The following is an 18512-nucleotide window of genomic DNA, read 5'->3' as shown; positions in this document are numbered from 1 at the left end:
TAACAATCGTGCACAAATGCATCCATGGAAAAGCCCCGGCTTACTTGAAATCCAGGATTCATTCCTATGTTGCAGGCAGAACACTAAGATCTAGCCATCTCAGTAAAATCACAGTTGCTCCGCATAAACTTAAATGTGGTCTTGGCAGATCCTTCCTTATACTGGCAGCCGGCATTTGGAATAATCTACCCACCCATATTCGATTGGAAACCCACTACATGAGTTTCCGCAAGCAACGTGTCCTTGGGTTTTTTAACTTCCTGCTTCAGATATTCGCAATCGCGTGCCCTCTGTCTATGTTTACGTTCAATATCATCATTGAATTCCTTGTTCTTCCTTGCTTCTTCTCTGACCTTATCTTCTTCCCTTCTCCTTTCGTTTCTATGTTCGTTTGCCCTTCTAACTTCCTCATCTTCTCATCTCTTCACTCTTTTCTCACATACTCTTTGCTCTTCTTCCAACCTTTGCAGGTCTGTCTGTACTGGTCATAGGCTGCTATCTGTTTGCTATCTGCTTGCGACTGAGCGGCTTTCCTTGCTCTTCGCGATATAGCTGTTCTCGCCTCAGCCTATCATTCCTTTTTATTCTCTCATTCCTTATTTCCTTATCCTTCTCCTTCTCCCTTCTCTGTGTCTCATCAGACTTCTCTCTCGGTCTTACATCATCACTTCCTTTTCTATCAAGTTTCAACAATATCTGTCCTCCCATCCATTCGTCTTTCGCGAATGCTATCTCATCTGTTCTGTCTTCACTTCCTTTTCATTTCGTCCCCTCTCTCTCTTTATCAAGAGGTGCACTTGTCTGTGCCTGATCCCTCTTTTCATTATCGCGCCTCTCCTCGTCCCTCGGGACTGTGGAGGTAGAATTAATTTCCAGTTCCTTCCCTTTATTGTCATCACTACTGTACGTAGGTGACTCATATGCGGGGTTGCTATACCCCGTGGCTGCCTTTAGTGCTCTTAATGGGTAGAGTCCCTCTGACTTACTTCCCTCGATTTCTGGCTCAGGCGGGGCTGGTGGCGCGGTAGGCGTCTCAACCCCCCTCTGTGCAAACGTTTAATATCCAGTCTGTGGGTGGCTCTTCCTCCTTCGGCTGTTCAAACATCTTCCAAAGTTCTAGAGAAGCAAGACGTTTTTCTAATTTCTTGCTTGTATATGTGGCATGCAAGTAAGTCGTCATATGTTGTAAGATGGCTTTAGATAAGGACCCATTCTGCGGCCACGGCATAAACATCTTATGGGCGGTACCCTTAACCCACTCGGTGCTATATTTCTTAAGCTTGGGTTCATGTTTAGGCAACTGTTTACAGAAGCGTGCTAGCAGAGTAATGTCTTCCATGCTTAAATCTGTTCTAGGAATACTTTCATGCAACTTCACCATACCCAACAATATGAGCGAGCACCAAATATTGCAAGCTCTAATCCAATCTTTTCCTGCCAAACTTTTATATCACCAATTTACTCAAGAACATCAATTCAGGTGCGATTCCCTCTCAACTATAGAATCACGTAAAATCCCTTGATCAATTTCAAATGTCAAGGAGACACATTTCCGCACATATGACACATCAACAGAACATGTATGGCAAACATTAAACAGAATAGATAGACACCAGCTGGAAACAGATATCTCTTCCTTCTAATCAATACCCCGACATGGAGTTTAAACAAACTCCTTTTACAACGTCTTTAATCGTCGTAGTAGCCTATTTTTTCCCTATTATGTGGGACTATGAGTTCACGTTTCTTCTGACTGCTACATTAAAGCGCAGGAACAAGGTGTATCCTCTCTCTTCTCGGGTGTCACCCCGGTATCCCTACTCTTCTCGGGTGTCCACCCCGGTATCCTATATTTTATTCAGTTATTCTAGAGTCATTATCCCCTTATATATATATATATATATATACAGTCTTCTCTACTTCTGACTATTTAGTTTTTCCGCCTCCCTCAGTTACCTTTCCCTTACTTGTTCTAATGCCTATAAAACATTTGCCAAAGCATTGAATTTTTTGTTTCACTCACCGCTTGCATCATTCCTCTCTGGATCCTTGGGATCACCGCCTCCTTTACCGCCTTTTTTGGTCTTTCGTCTGATCACTGCCCATAGGAATGGAAGGGTTTCTGTTTTTAAAACGGGTGCCTTCAAACCCACTGCAGTTTTTTAGGACAAGTTTATACTATCATTGTCCACGGGAAGGTTCACAGTCTACTCGGCCAAAATGGCGAAGGACTCATGATATTGCCGAAGACCTAGAGTTACTTCGTGTCGACAGTCAATAGGTGTCTTATCAATAATCAATGTTCAATAGTTGATGGTCATAACCATCCTCACCGCTACCAAATGTACAGGAGGGCGGAGCGACCTCTGATGGGCCCATGGGATCAGAGCTCACCCTCAAGTACTTTTAAGACGAGATAGCTGCACCTTGAGGAGGATGGGGTGCAGGATTCTCTTACTCCAACACCAATCAATAAGGATAACTCAGCAGTTTGGCAAAGGGAAGTCCGTTTAATGACAAGTACACAAAACAGGGAAACAAATGGAAATCAACAATGATGCGATCGCCTGTCTTGCTTCAACCTCCAAATTCTTCATTCAGACAGCAATTCTTATAGGCAAACTCGTCATCATTGACGTGTAACACTCAAAGTTTGTCATGCAATTCTATTGATCAGGAAAGGTAACTTAAGTATAGGGGCTATATCTGTATATGGTAACAGAGTGTGAGGATTGGATAACTCTTATTGGGTGGGCGTCTACGCCCATCCCTCTACATCACTCGTGATAGACGTCACTACAAGAACTACGTCTAATTGGTTCTACTAGCTATAGGACCCTAGATTATTTGGTCCATTATGATTGGGTAGGTTACACCCCTAGACATAAATCGCCACTTTAATTAGCAGCATGCAGAATGGACACCCAGATTCACCCTTCCTCCCTTCCATCAATCAGTACTTAAGGGCTATGTGTCAATTAGTTGGCTGAGGATGGCCTCGAAACTGCAGCTTCTTATCAGGAAACGTTATGGCATCCTCGGGTTCTGGGTGACATCAGACGTTGTTACCTCTTCACGCTTGGCTGGTCATGTGTCTGTTCACTGTGAATCTGCTTCATTTTCCTTCTTTCCGTGTATTTGATTCTTTCTTAGCCTTGCCACCTGCCTGGGGCCTTCTTATATCGACCTTCACGGGGCAGGCTGCTATGCTCTGAAGTTTCGATTCTGTGAAGTTGCCGCTCTCCTCTCTTCCTTGAGTTGTCCTTGAATTCCCAGGCATGAGCTGCTTTGTGCTCAGTTTCGATTCTGCTCTTTCCTTCTGGCTTTAACTGGAATATGAATCTCGGCCTGGTTGGCTCCTTGCAGCCTGGGCTTAATTCTGCTTTTGCAAAATGGAGTCGCACTTGTATAATGTGTTTCATTGAGGTAGATATATAATTGGCGCTTGCCGCTCTATTCTTCTACTAAGCATTGCAAGCAGTACCGTTTCCTTAGCTTCTTGCGTTCCAAGCCTATTTACAGGTGCTAGTTAGTTGCATATTTCATCTCACTTCATGGTTACGTTTCTTTATATATCAACATCGTTTCTTCTTGCAAGTCCATTACATCATTACTCTTCACATTTCGTCCTTGTGTTTCATCTTTCGATTGTTGTTTATGTTCATCTGTACGTCTGTCCAGGCCCTTGGGTCATCACCACTCGCCTTCTATTAAGGCTCTTTGGGTCTCTTCGGGGATAGTTTGCAAGTAATCTTCAGTTCGTGTTAACTGCTGGTACGGTTGTCTCAGTGGGTACCGGGCTGCCCCTGGTTGTCTGGTTATAGTCACTTCAACAGGCATTGCTCTTCTGATGGGCACTGGGCAGAGTCCAAGTGCAGCTCTCTGTTGGTTTATTTGTTCCACATACATCACATATCTTGGCAAGTATGTTCCTGGTACCTCAAAATGGGGGGCTGGAGTGCAGGCCGTATCTGAGACCTCCTCTACACACAGGCACATGGAAGAATTTATACCCACAATAGGATAGCCCGCAGGACGACCTGATGTGTTCAGTACTATCTGTAACACCAGACCCCCATGATGAACCAAAGGTCAAGGTGACAATCGGACGCAAGATATTTTCATTTCTTGTAGACACTGGAGAGAATCGTTACTGTGTCTGTGGCAGCCATTGCCATGAATACTCAAGGATTTTCTGGGGCGACACACTACCCATTTCTGTAGGGGAACACAACATGCCTATGCCATTAGTATACTCTAAACAGACACCAGTGAAATACTATGATATGATTTAATGACAAATCTTAAAATTACGATATCTTTTACTGACAAAGGCATAGTGTGTTCAACCCCGGAGATACATTATATGAATATGAGGGAATTTATATTAGCCTTTACAGGAAAGAAAGCCTTAAGAGGAGTCCCTCTAGACGAGGAAGTGTTTTATATGGAGTGACCGGTTTATTATCATGGTTACCAAAATTGCAGTTAAAATAATAAGGATGACTGATACATTTTTGTTCAGGTCAGAAATTCCTATAGATGATGAGGAAGGGCAAGTAATTCCTTTGGAATTAGAAGCAGCAGTGGTAAGAGAAGAAAGGGTGATGCTTCATGGGACAGACGATGAGGGAAGGGGATGGAGAACAGTGATAGCCCTCAATGCGGGATATAGACTGACAGACTTGACAGATGAAGAACTATTCAGGGATGACTTATTCAGATGATGAGTTAGTTTTCTTTATAAGTCTGAATTATTGGATTAAAGTTGAGAACATAGAGGTACCAACGGAGAATGGGTTTGGTAAAAACAAAACTGCCATTTTTTCAGCAAGATGTGGAGAAGGTGGCAAGTATTTTATGGACTACAAGTCCATATAACGTGGCCTACTGAAGGGAGTGGGAGCAGTGAAAATTAATGTTAAAGCAGGAGCTATGTTGCCACGTGTTGCCACGTGCAAAACAGTACCCGATGTCCAGAACAGAGGATGAGGGGCTATTCAAAACTATATCCGCCCTAATGGAACAAGGCATTCTATTACCATCAGATTCTCCATGCAACACAGCCGTTTACCCTGTCGAAAATCGAGGGGGGGGGGCTCATGGAGATTTATACAGGATCTTTGCCCCTAAATAATATACTCAAAGCAGAGGTTCCTTTAGTTCCAAACCCTGTGGCAATATTGTGCAATATCTCATCAACAGCTAGAAATTTTACTGTTGTCGATTTGAAAAATTAATTTTTTCCTCAATTCCCCTACATGAAGACTCACAGGATTTGATTTCCTTTTCATATAGAACGATTCGCCTGAAACATACTTGTTTGTCCCAGGGGTACTGTGAGTCCCCTTCTATTTTTATTTGTTTTAAGTAGTTCTTTATTAGAAATTATCAAACATTTACCCCCCGACCCATATACCCACCCAGCCCCCACCCTGGGGACAAAAAAGTCTAGCTATAGAATTTAGGGTACGTATAGTTTATTGACTTCTAAGGGGATCATCTGGTACTTCTATAGTCACTGTATATCCAGCAACCGTACATTTTGTGGGCACCATTGTTGCACAAAGTCACTTTTCAAGAAAGGATACGTTTTCCCCATTCCTTCTGGAATCTCTACACATCCCCTTGGATCTTGTAGGCAATGCACTCCATTGCTACTGTATCCCACCATTTGCGAAACCAACACATCACTGTAAGTGGACATTTTTGTTTCCAGGTTTTTGCCATTACCAGCCAGGCCTATATAAGCAATGTTGCCATTGCTCTTTGCTGTGGCTTTGAGATTATAGGTTGCTCTGGGTCTACTAGTCCGCATAAATTCTCGCCTAGAGAGAGTGGTTGGACTTCCGGTACCATTCTCTGCAGATAACCCGTAACTTCTTCCCAGAAACCCTTGATCTTGGGGCCCCCCCACCATGTATGTCTCCAGTCCCCAATGCCCTTGCATCTCCTCCAGCATTCCAGAGATGCCAAGTCATACATTTTCTGTAATCTACTAGGGGTGTAATGCCATTGTGTCATCATTTTATACCAGACCTCTCATAGCAGTAGGGACCTGGTCAATTTCGGGATATTCCCCAACATTTCTTCCCAGTGGCCCATAGGGACCCCTTCTCCCAACGTACCCTCCCATGGTATTTGATATGGCCACGTATTTTGGTCTGAGCTCTCTTGTAGTATAATATATATGTCTGATACCAAATGTTTTTCCCCTGTATGAGTGGTAACGTATATCTCAAATTTTGTTAGATGCCTAATTGCTGCTTGGCGAATCTTCTTCCTTCGTAACCAATGTCTCAACTGTATGTATTCATATCTGTCTCCCTCCACTACCCCTGTGTGCGTCTTGCATTCCTCGAATGACGCTATGTCTCCTTCCCACCCCAAATCTCTAATCTTCACACACCCACTTTCTTTCCACCGATTGAATGAGCCCTTTACCGTTCCTGGTGTGAAATTTGGATTTTCAAACATTGGGGTGAAAGCTGGTGGGACAGTGGAATGGTGTCCCCTTTTGATCAATCTGTCCCATATATCACAAGTTGTTCGGAGCACCCTACTGCGCCTGGTGCACTGTCTTTCCCATGTATGCACAATAAACCTGCTAATGAGCATCCCGCCACTGCTCTATCCATCCGTGCCCAGATTTTGTCCCTGCAATCTGATAACCATTTGCACACAACTCTCAATTGAGCAGCCTCATAATAACGATATAAATTAGGCAGCCACACTCCACCTCTCTGTCTTGGAGTCGTCAGGAGATCTAATGCAACTCTTGGGTGTTTACCTTGCCAGACAAATCTAGAGATCAATGTGTTCATTGATTGAAAGAATAACTTTGGGACCACTATACGAAGTGTTTGAAACTTAGATAACAACCTAGGGAGGGTCACCATCTTCACCGTATTTATTCGACCTAGCCAGCATATCCGCATCAGTGTCCACCTGGCAAAGTCTGCTTGTGACTTTTTAATTAAGTACAGGTAATTAGCTTTATACATCGCAGAAACTCTACCGTTTAATTTTATCCCTAGATATGTTATGCTTCCCTCAGCGGAATGAAAGGGGGAGCAGCTCTGCGGACTGGTGATCATATATTTAGATAAGTCCACCTCCAGCATTTCAGATCTTTCATGTGTACACTGTGTTTAACAATTTGGTGTTAAATGGTGTTAAGCCCAAGGTGGTTGTATTCTCTAGTGGCAAGGAGTCTGTGGTTAAGCGTTGGTCACTGGGCTCTGGTCTAGTGGAAAGGATGGCTTCCATTCGCTATCTGGGTATAATTTGAGCTATGCATCTTCAGTTAAGATGTGGAAAGACACATTGAAGGTTAAACTAATCCCTTTGAGGTCCCATATGAAGCGCATAGTGAGGAGAGTGTGTGATTTCTCTCTCTTACCAGCACTGACACATTACCTGGGGAAGGTAGAGCCTGTTTTGTTGTACAGGCTTGATATGGCGTCTGTTGATGTGGGACCTGTTCTTGACACCTTGCAAGGATTTTGTGGATGAATGTACTGGGCTTGGCAACATCGATCCCTAATGCTGTAATTTGGCATGAACTTAATCTTGTATCACTTCATGCTCATCATCAATCAATATTCCAATTTCTTCAGGCCTCCAGGTAACTCATTATTTTGGATTTTCAATTTATGGCACAGTTCCCTCTGTGAATGTGTTTAGGATTTGCATGAGGGAACTATTGGATCAAATTGGTTCATCCGATATGGAACTTAAGTTGAATCCAGATAAAGTGAAATTTAAACTATTCCGGGAAGACTGGAGGCTGACTATTGAGGCTCTGTCTAGAAATTCAAAGTGTACTGAATATGCTAAGTTCCCTAGAAAAAGGGGTGATCTACCTATATATCTGAAGTGTTTTCCATGTCATAGGACCTGACAGGTTTTCTTACGCTTCAAGCTCAAACAATTCCGACTACAGAGAGGACTAGGTACTGGACTATGCCCGCTCATGGAGCGCGACCCTTCTAAATTGTTGTTTCTGTAAGTGTCAAGATGCCGCTGAAAGTGTCAAACATTGGATAGTGGACTGCGAAGCTCTCAGCACAATTAGATTGACAGCCCTTATTAAGGAAAAGGAGAGTTTTTCCTCTGAATTTTCTAGAGAATTGTTCTGGTCTAGATTGATGTGGGGAATTAACATGTTGTCATGCGGCGCCACTTCCGTTGGTCACTGTGGCACCGGTGGAGGCACATTGCTTGTGAATGTGTTTAGGATTTTCATGAGGGAATTGGATCAAATTGGTTCATCTGATATGGAACTTAAGTTGAATCCAGATAAAGTGAAATTTTCCTCCTTCTAACATGGCGCTTTCTGGTCTGTGCAACAGTGCAGTCGTGCAGGTGTCATGTGACTGCTTGGCTCCTCCTCCCCCTTCAGAGAGAATTCTTCAGTCAGAGATGCCCGGAAGCCACCGCGTTGCTACTCTTCATAGCGAACGCTACGTGAGTTCAGACTTTTCTGTACTAACATTTACTTACCTTCTAACACTAGCTAATTACAACCTTTCCTGCCCGCAGAGCTCTGCAGTTGTTCCTTTTTCCAATGGTCACTCTCGCCAGCTACATAACTCATCCGGCGTCTTGCGGCAAAGGTATATCTTACTATCATTACTGCTATTCTGTCATTACATTCCAAGCGGTTTCCTTATACCTCCTTTGTTCTGTACTTAAAGCCGATTCCACCGACATCTACAAGTTTACACTAATTCGGATAGTCGTTCGGTAACAACGCCCTGCAGCACACAAACGTCTGCCTCCATTCCTCCAAACGGCTGTTAAAAGAGGATTTCTCTCATCTCAGTCCTTGGTTGTTACCTCGCCAGGTACGGAATATAGGCAGGCTAGGATTTCTATTCTAAATACTTGTATCGAATCTACCCTGACTTTTTCTACATGTGTCTGTTTACATATAAAGGAAACGCCTCCTGCTTCCCTGATACAAGTATACGGTAGCCTTTGAACAGTGCCTTTCTCAGATTGCTCATCACAGGTACATATAGTGGATTCACCAGTCTAGTAGCTTTGATCTCTTCCTTAGTCCACTGCTTCCTATTCTGACCTATCTCCTACTTACCACTACAGCCTCCAGCACCATCCATTTCACTCTGCTGACTCCTCAGATCTAAGGAAGAAGATCTCATCGCTACTCTCCACTCCTGATACCAGCCAGAAGTACCCTCATCTGACGGACAACCAGGGTTTTTTTCCCCACAGGGTTTCTCTGGGGGGCCTGGGTTTCAGTAGACGTTCACTGGCGTGGGGGCTCAGGTTCCACAGGGAGATTCTTGATAGCCACACTGCTGTTTCTGATCCCGGTGTTCCTGAAGGTGGGTCTTTTGTGCCTGAAGTTAAATCTTATCGTTATATCGTATTATACAACTTAACACATGTTGTGCTTGTACATTTTCTGAATGATATAGATTTACATTTTTAATTTCTCTGTTTCTATGTATGTACTGTGAATTGAACACTGTCTATTTCTTTTTATCTATCATGAACTTGAGGAAATGATAATTAGTTTTTATTCTTGTTTCCTGTTTGTAATGTATGTATTATGTGCAAACTAAGATTAGTTTTTTTTGTTTTATCTGTTCTTCTTGTTATTATACATTTGTGAAAGGTTTTCTGTAAACCAAAACACAATTAAAAAAAAAGAAAATATGTGCGGCTAGTGTCAACCAGGTTACTTAGATCTATTTCTGACTACATAATATTGCCTAGTACCCTCTCAGATCAATCCCCAGTATCACTGGCACTACAGACTGGAGGGCGGATGCGCCCGGAGGCCCCTTTGGTGATTCAAACCATCTGCATTGTTAAACCCAGCATTCTCGGTTAACCTATACAATCATGTGACATCTTGATTGATTGATTGATTATTTATAATGCGCCTATACACAAGTGTTTCAAGGCGCAACCAGCCAGGGAGCAGAAAACATGGGAGAGCAAGACAAACAATCTTACTAGACCTAGTATCATTTAGATTGTGCAAGTGCGCAGACAAGAAGTGCAGGAGAGGGGAAGAGGGAGAAGTGCACCCACTGGAAGAGTGACCTGGTTTAAGTGCAGGAAGGCAGAGCCTCCAGGGGGAACATGCCCAGGAAGTGCAAGGAAGGCCTGTTGACAGTGCAGGATGGCCAAAATACAAGTGCTAGGGACTGGGCAAGGGGGGCAGGAGTCCTATATGACTCACAGGAGCACCAGGCAGCCAGCCAACGTAACAGCAGGATGAAGGGAAAGATAGCAGAAGGAAGGCAAAGAGAGAAAGAGGTGGGGACCTGTTAGCAGGGGAGAGGCAGAGAGAAGCAAGAGGAGAAAAGGAAGGTCTTGAGGAGCTTCCGGAATTTAAGTAGGTCCGGCTCAAAGTGGAGAGTGGCAGCAAGGCCATTCCAGAGGGAGGCACCTGCAGAGGAAAGAGATCTACCACTCAGTCTCTGTTTGGAGAAGCAACTCACCCATAGAGAATTGAAGATAGAGGAGTGGAGGGCTCTGGAAGGAAGGTACTTAGGAAGAGAGCGTTGGAGATAGTATGGGCCCCAGCCCCAGACGGCCTTGTGGACAATGCAGAGGGTCTTGATCTTTGCAGCCAATTGGAGGGATTTAAGACCCGGAGAGATGCTGTCCCTGGCCTTGATGCAAAGAATAAGTCTCTGGGCCCTGTTTTGGATGAGCTGCAAAGGGCGGAGGGTAGAATTAGGTAGATTGAGAACGAGGCTGTTGCAACAGTCAAGCCTAGAGAGAACCAGGGCTCTGGGGACAGTGTACTTCTGGGGGAAGGTGAGAAAAGTAGAATACCTCTGAGGAGATGCAGTTGGAAATGGGACTTTTTAGAGACGTCCGTGATATGTGGAGAGAAGTAGAGAGTGGAGTTGAGGTTTTTGCCCTCACATGAGAGTGAGGGCAGAGGGCCAAGGGAGGCCGACCAGAGTGAAAGGGGAAAGGTGGGAGCAGCGGTCACAATGAGAAGGATCTCTGTCTTACTGGCATTACGACAGAGATTATTAAAGGTGCACCATGCCTGAATAGCGGAAAGCCACTCCAGGATGAGCGAGGAGGAGGACGAGGGTACTTTCCTTTATTACTTTACTTTATTACATTTATATTGCGCAGCCATAGACCCATGGGTGTGAGGGCGCAGACAAGACAAATAAAGACTTGGGGAACCGGGAGATCCAGGACCGAAAGAGTGGCACTAATAGGTTTGAAGAATACTATTTAAAAAGAAAGGTTTTGGGGCCCTTTGTGAAGTTACTCAGGGTTACAGAGTTTCCCAGCTGATCTGGCATGGTGTTCCAGTGAGCTGGCGCCGCAAAATCGAAGGTGCCCCATTGTGCTTTTTTGGTTTTAAATTTAGGCTGGTGAAGCAGGTTCTGATTATTTGAGCGAAGATTTCTAAGGCAGGTTTTATTCCTATATACCTTTGTAGGTCGGTGGGCATGTTGTCCTTGAGGCATTTGAAGGTGATGACCATGAGTCTAAAGAATATTTGTGACTCCACGGGCAGCCTATGCAATGCTCGACGTGTCTCAGATACATGTGCCCTGCAGGCAAGTCCAGAAACCACTCTAACCGCTCCATTTTGAACCACCTGGAGACGGTTAGTGGTCTTTTTGCTAGAACCTGCTAATAGGCTGCAGCAGTTATCTAGTTTAGAACCTATGATAGCACGGGCGATGGACTCTGCATTAGGCTGAGAAATAAATGGTCGCAGATGAGACAGCAGTTTAATGTAGTGGGTGGCAGAGGACACAGTACTGGCCATGTAAGAATTCATGTTAAACGATTGGTCCAGCACCACACCCAGAATCTTTACCTTGGGAAGAAGTGCACCTACTGCAACAGGAAAAAATCATCTGGCAAATGTGTGCAACTCGATACCTGTCAGACGTGACAACAATGCCAGGAAGAACCTGGCGAGTCGTGTCCGCCACATGATAGGGCGATCCCTGTCTCCACCCCCGACTGATGCTCGTGGGAATGTTGATTATGCTTACATGATGTCTGACCAAGTGGACACGAGTGGGAGCGATGTCTACATGCTCATAAATGATCACTTTGCAAAACTTGTCATAGATACGGGAGCAACGCTGAACGTCATGTGTTATCTCCGAATTCCGAAAGATGACTAGTCAACGAACACTGACGCCCTCTAAACTGCAAGCATTTCAGTGGGATGCTAAGGGCCCTGTCATCAACCAGGGCAAATTCCATACCATTCTCCACTACAAAGTTAGGAAATTACACTCTGAAGTGCTTGTCCATCAAGGGGAAGTCCCTGGGAGCAATTTGATGGGGTGCTCGGCCGCCATTGAGGCTGTTATGTACACCATGAAGTCAGCACACGCTATGGCCCCAATATGAGTTTGGCGGTGGTAATAAAACTGTGGTAATGCAGTGGTAACAGAGTTACCGCTGCATTACTGCCACATTACCACAATGCCAAACTACAGGTTTGGATGTAAGGCAGAGGAATCACCTCCAGCATAATGCTGGAGGAAATTCCTCAGCCTTACTGTCCAAAAAGAGCCAGATTGGCAGTATTACCACTGGTGGTAATACTGCTCGTGGTAATACCCCTGAAATCCCCATAAAGTCCTATGGACTTCAATTAATGGAGACTAACACTGCCTATCACCTCTTGTAATCCGGCGGTAATACCACTGTTGGTAATACTGCTGATGGTACTACCGCCAGACCAAGTTGTTTTAATGGTAATACCATTTGGTGATATTTCAGTGGTATTACCTCTGAGATACCACCAAACTTATAATGAGGCTGAGTGTGCCCAGTGGCTTTGCACATTAATGAGTACGATTCATCTTCAGCCACAAGTGGAGAAGGAGATTAAATGCTTGCTAAAGAATGACATCATTGAACAAGCATCAGGCCCCACCCCATTGGTGTTGCACATTGGGCCTCATTACGACCCTGGCGTTAACCATGGCGCTATTTGCGCCATGGTTGACGCCAGTATTTTACCAACTCCGCCATGGTGAATGGCGGAATTACCGCCCCATTCCAAGGTTGGCGGGGCGGTAATTCCCCATTCACCATTGGGCCTTCCCCATTCCCATTTTTGCCCCCATAGGGCTCAATGGGAATGGGGAAGGCGGTAATTATGGTACCGCAAATTGCGGTACCATAATTACCTCGAAAGTCCCTTTGCAGGTTCCTTCCTTAACGGCTGATAAAACCAGCCGTTAAGGTCGGGACCCGCAAATGGACCTCGTAATTAGGCGGTAAGGGTTTAATGGCGCCGACACCTTTTACGGTGCCGTTAACCCCTTACCACCTGGGTCGTAAAGAGGCCCATTGTCTCTGTCCCTAAGAAAAATTCCTTAAACAACATATGCTTGTGTTTCGATGTGAGGCGGGCCAACAAGGCAATTTGAAGAGAAAGACATCCACAAATGCAGCTGGATGACAGGATTAGCTTGCTCAATGGAGCACAGTTCTTCCCCAAACTCGATCTCAACAAGGGTTACCATCAGATTGAGAGTGATCATCAGTCAATATACATTACAACTTTCTGTACCCATCAAGGCTTGTAAGTTTCGGCATCTAATCAGTGGACAAGATTTTCGAGGAAAGCATCCACAAAGTAATCAGATATGTCAACAACGCTTCAACTACAGTGACAACGTTCTGATTTTGGGGTTGACCATAGTGCAGCATGACCGGGCTCTTGAAATTGTGCGTGTTGCACTTCTAGCGGCTGGACATATGCTCAATGCTAATAAGTGTGAGTTTCACAAGACTCAACTTTTCTGGACAAATATTTTCTCATAAAGGAATGGCCCCTGATCCGGATAAAGTAAAAGCCATCTCCGACATCTCGGCTCCCAAAAACATCAGCATTATCGTCTCCTTTCTGGGAATGGCAAGTTACTGCAGCCGATACATTAAGGATTTTGCCACCACAAGTACTGCGCTAAGAGAGCTCACTAAGTAGGGTGTAGCATTTCAATGGTCCTCCGAGTGTGAAGCAGCTTTTTGACAAATAAAGGTAGACATCGAACATGTGGCCTACTGTGATCCGTCTTTATGTACAGAAATTACCTTTGATGGCAGCCCTGGTGTTTTCGGTGGCATACTTGCCAAACATCAAACAGGCCGCGAGTCTCTGCAGTCAATAATTGCATACGCCAGCTAGAGCTTATCAGACACTGAGAGGAACTATTCTCAGCTCAGCCTCAGAAGGAAGATCTAGCGGTGGTCTGGGCCTATGAACACTTCCACATGTTTGTGATTGTCAAGCTGTTCATGATAATAATGGATCATCAGGCTCTGGTTACAATATATGGGAACCCCAGCCGCAAAATGCCATCAAGGATTGAATGATGGGGCCTTCGCTTACAGGATTAGGACTTCTGCAGCATTCACCAACAAGGCAAATAACACAACTCGGCTGATTCCATATCCAGACACCCGTTACCCGAGTCGACACCATGTGTGTCCATTGTGGTGGAAAACCTCAACTTCTTCACTCAGATGCTACCGTCAGGACCCATATCCATATTGTGCATTGTTGAGTGTGCCCTGTGGGATGCTACCCTGACCAAGGTGAAGGAACTCATCCTCTCCCGGCACTGGAACTCAGTGTCCTCAGAGGACTCCCAAGGAAAGGAGGGGTTGGAAACAGACCTGTTTGCTTTCAAGCAGGTATGAGGTGAACTCTCAATGTTAGCAGAAGGGCTTGTGATGGGAGGTTCGTGATGGTTAACACCCTTTCAATTTCACCAACAAATCATTGATCTAGCTCACGAAGGACACACAGGGGTGGTTGCAAGAGAGAGGTAAATTAGGGACTCCATTTGTTTCCCTGGTCTTGACACTATTTCTGAATGCACTGTGCACCATGAAGCCAGAGAAGCCGAAGCCACTGTGCATGTCTGATTTACGCGCGTGTGTCAGTAGTGAAATTGCAATCAATTTCTTCGGACCGCTCCAGGATGGAAAGTATCTATTAGCATTAATGGATGAATGCTCATGATTTCCCCTGGTGCAGTTGACTGCATCCACCTCAGCGTCTGTGTTAATACCTGAGATGGATAACATTTTTTCTGCGTAGGGAATCCCAGACATCCTGAAATTGGACAATTAAACCCCTTTCAATGGTGCTGAGTTTGCTCGTTTCATACAATACATGGGTGTCCGCCACCAGTAAAGAACTCCTTTGTGGCCGCATGCAAACGTAATGGTGGAAAGGTTCATGGGAAGTCTCAAGAAGGTAGTGCAGCAGGGTACTCAAAGTTCCATGTGCATCAATCAAGCACTGTGCAATATGCTGAGGGGCTACAGGAAATCACCCCACAGTGCAACTAGCAAGTGCCAGCTGAGTTAATGCTGGTAAGAAATGTGTGGAGAAGATTGCCACGATTGCCCACCAGACCAGGTCTAGGGCATTGTGAAATCTCAATGACTGATCCCTCTAAGAAAGAAACCATGAAGGTCTATGAGGATGAGCGACAACAAGCTACGCAGTCAGGAATGCAAGCTATGGATTTGGTACTTGTCCGTCACCATCAGGAAAGGAAATCAGATTTGTTATTTGACCCAGTGCCTCTAACTGTGTCTCACATGAAGGGAACCATGGTAACGGGGAGAACCCCAGATGATGTCATCACACGAAATATGGCACATTTGAGAAAATATGTGCCAAAGGATGAACCTGATCCTCCTAATTTCCTGGTTGAGGAAGAGATACCATCTGGTACTGGTGAAGTCGAAAGATCAGGTGAACGCAATTTGAACTCCAGACCTGCTAGAGACATTCGAAAGTGAGACTAATTTAAAAAATCTGAAGCCTGAAGAGGCTGAAGAGCTCCGAAGTCATAATGAGGCCCATTCTGTCTCATGCGACATTCTCCATTGCCTCAGGTTACAGTACCAAGTGCTACCACCCTCTCATGTATCTCTGTCCAGATGGCGTTCTTACTCTGGACAGATGCTTTTCATGGTTGTGCCCAAAAACGCTCTACATGGCTGATGTCCTCTTCCACAAGGCCAGGGGCTCTGCGTCACTGAATTTGTGTTTTCGAACCCGACTTTGGTATCACTTTCCCTTTACCTCCTGGCATGCTTGACACTGCTTGTAGGCTTGGATGGCAATAGAAAATGGATGATTCTGAATGTATTTCGTTTTTTGAAGATGGCAGCCACTGAGTTTCCCATTTGCTGCATGATGCTATTCCCTCTCACTGCCAACTTAACCAGTAGAATTACCATTTGGTCATTCCTCCAGTTGTCCGGCAGTAATGCCAGTTTTGCAAAATGAGAGGATTTACCCAGAGGTAAGGATTTGTGGCGCTATTTCAGATGAACGGCATTACTGTTAGCACCAACGGTTGGGGCACACAAACATGTACCCATAATGAGTTGCCAATTCCATGAATGCCATAGCGGTAACTGTATTTCTCTGGTGGAATCAGCATTGTCTTTAACTCTAAACTAGCAATGCCGACCACAGTCTTTACAAAGCAGACATGCGATCTCAGCACCTTTTTCATATTCTACTTTCTAGTTTATTACAAGAAACCCCGCTATGAGAGCCCCAAATCTCCAACCTTTACAGCACTGAAGTACCACATTATACCTCATGTACCCTGATCAGTGGAAGAATAGGCAAAGACCATGTTCTGGTTAAAACTATGCTTGTTGTGCTGTTCAATCTTCAGTGATTGCTACACCCTATTCTTTTTTCAAACCATATCCCCAGATGACAGCACCTATCAACTCCATTCAATTTCTCATTATCCATCCACCAAATGGATTGTCAAATTTTCAAAAAGTATTTTTAAAATGCCCGGTGGGGTTGTTTCAGTCATGCTGGGTGCTTATAGCCAATGTTGCACTCTTGCTCAATGTAGCGTTCCACCTGGTCCTCTGCTTTATGGGAAGATAGAACAAAGGGTCATTAAACCTGCTGAAGAGGCCTGTGTGAAGTTGTTAAGTCACATGTTCAGAACTTAATGTGGGTGACTTCATTTTTGATCTTTCTGAAGTTAATTAAAAGAGAATCACTTAGTCCGGAAATAGCACTAGATAAAAAGTGATTATTATGGCAATAACCTTCATGTTCAGAAGGGACAGGACTGGTAACGTCCCACCAGCCCTAGCCAAACAGGGCTCAGTGCTGTTTCCAGACCTGCCAACTTCCGAACATAGGGGTTATCACTACTTCATGGTATTAGCACCCTGGGCTTTCTGAGCTGGCTAATTGGAGTTCTGATTTTTTTTTTAAAGACAAATGAGCTCTCCCCTTATTGTGAGTGCCCAGTTTCCCTTGAAAAAACTACCAACAAATATGGCCACAAAGATGGCCGAGCATGTAAACTAATAAAGGGAACAAGTCCCTTTACTATGTTTATTGAAGCCACTGGGACAGAGCCTCAGAAGGACCATCATGCATAGTAAGTGGAGGGATGAGCACATGCAGGGTGCATCAGGATTCCATGAGTGCGTGTGGGTATTGGAAGCAGATAGGGGGTGGGCAAGAGGCCTGGATAGCTGGGGACGCCTAGGGGAGGCGTGCAGGTGGGTGAGGGTATGCGGGCAGAGACTGATGTACTCTGGCTGCCTACCCAGTCACCTGATGGGCCAGATATTCTTCATGGGTACTAAAGCGATATGTGTCAGGTGTGAGTAGGTCGTCCAGTTTGGTTTCACCTTTGTATTCTGGTGCTTGTAGTTATTGTTTTCCCTTTACTAATTCAGCACTATAAGTACCAGCATGCAAATAATAAAGCAGGATTGCCCGGCCTCTGGGTAACTGTATATGTCTGTTAATGTTCTAGTTCTTAATAGGTGAAGGATGCAAGGGAAATTGCCTGTGTTGAGCAGTGAGATTGTGTGTGAGAGTTTCTGTGAGCTGAAACACAGCCACACCCGACCTGAAGTATTGTCTGGACCTCTCCATTGAGGAGGCCATCAGCTATAGAAGTACCTTAACTACAAGTGAAGACCCTAAACTTAAAGCAGACCTGCTGTCAAACAAATACATGCCACGCTTGGCTTTTGTTTAAAACGCGTGTGCATATCCAAGAAACCATTCTGCCTCCCACACTGGGGTGCATCGTGGCTCGTGCACGAGTGTTGGAGAGGGTGCTGCAGCAGGACTTTGAACTGCTGCCAAGGGCCTCGACTCTGCGGCCCCCTCGCCCTGTTCCTAAACAGACACAACCACAATCTTATAGGTTACTGCTTTGGTGAGCATGCTTAGTAGCAGGGTTCAGAGAGCTTCCAAGGAGGCACAGGGAAGTCAAGAGGACGCTTTCATGGTAGGACAAACAAGCATCATATGACTGCTAATAGGATCATTTCCACTGGCCCCTTCCCTCCCTCCCTTTCTACCTGAGACATCTCAAATTTAGAATCACTTCTCCCATGAGTGGGGCTAGTGGGAAGATGAATACAGTTTTGCAATGAAGTGAAAAATGATGTGTTAGCCAGACAGAATAACCTTGGTCTTGGCTGTGTTCCTCTGT

The 18512-nt window shown here is 44.8% G+C and overlaps 1 long non-coding RNA gene across 1 annotated transcript in view; it reads left to right on the top strand.

The window, feature by feature from the left end:
* The first annotated feature begins 8427 nt into the window (after positions 1-8427).
* The window catches only part of LOC138565917 (uncharacterized), a 28973-nt gene continuing 18888 nt past the window's right edge, over positions 8428-18512 (top strand). The window contains exons 1-3 of the long non-coding RNA XR_011301703.1: positions 8428-8469; positions 8545-8618; positions 9109-9353. This is a non-coding gene — a long non-coding RNA (uncharacterized lncRNA). The remainder of the gene's footprint in view (positions 8470-8544; positions 8619-9108; positions 9354-18512) is intronic.

This window comes from Ambystoma mexicanum, chromosome 2p, assembly GCF_040938575.1.
Source record: "Ambystoma mexicanum isolate Mex_15411 chromosome 2p, UKY_AmexF1_1, whole genome shotgun sequence".
Lineage (NCBI taxonomy): Eukaryota > Metazoa > Chordata > Amphibia > Caudata > Ambystomatidae > Ambystoma > Ambystoma mexicanum.
The sequence above is the reverse complement of the archived record's forward strand: the minus strand, read 5'-3'. Positions and strand labels throughout refer to the sequence as shown.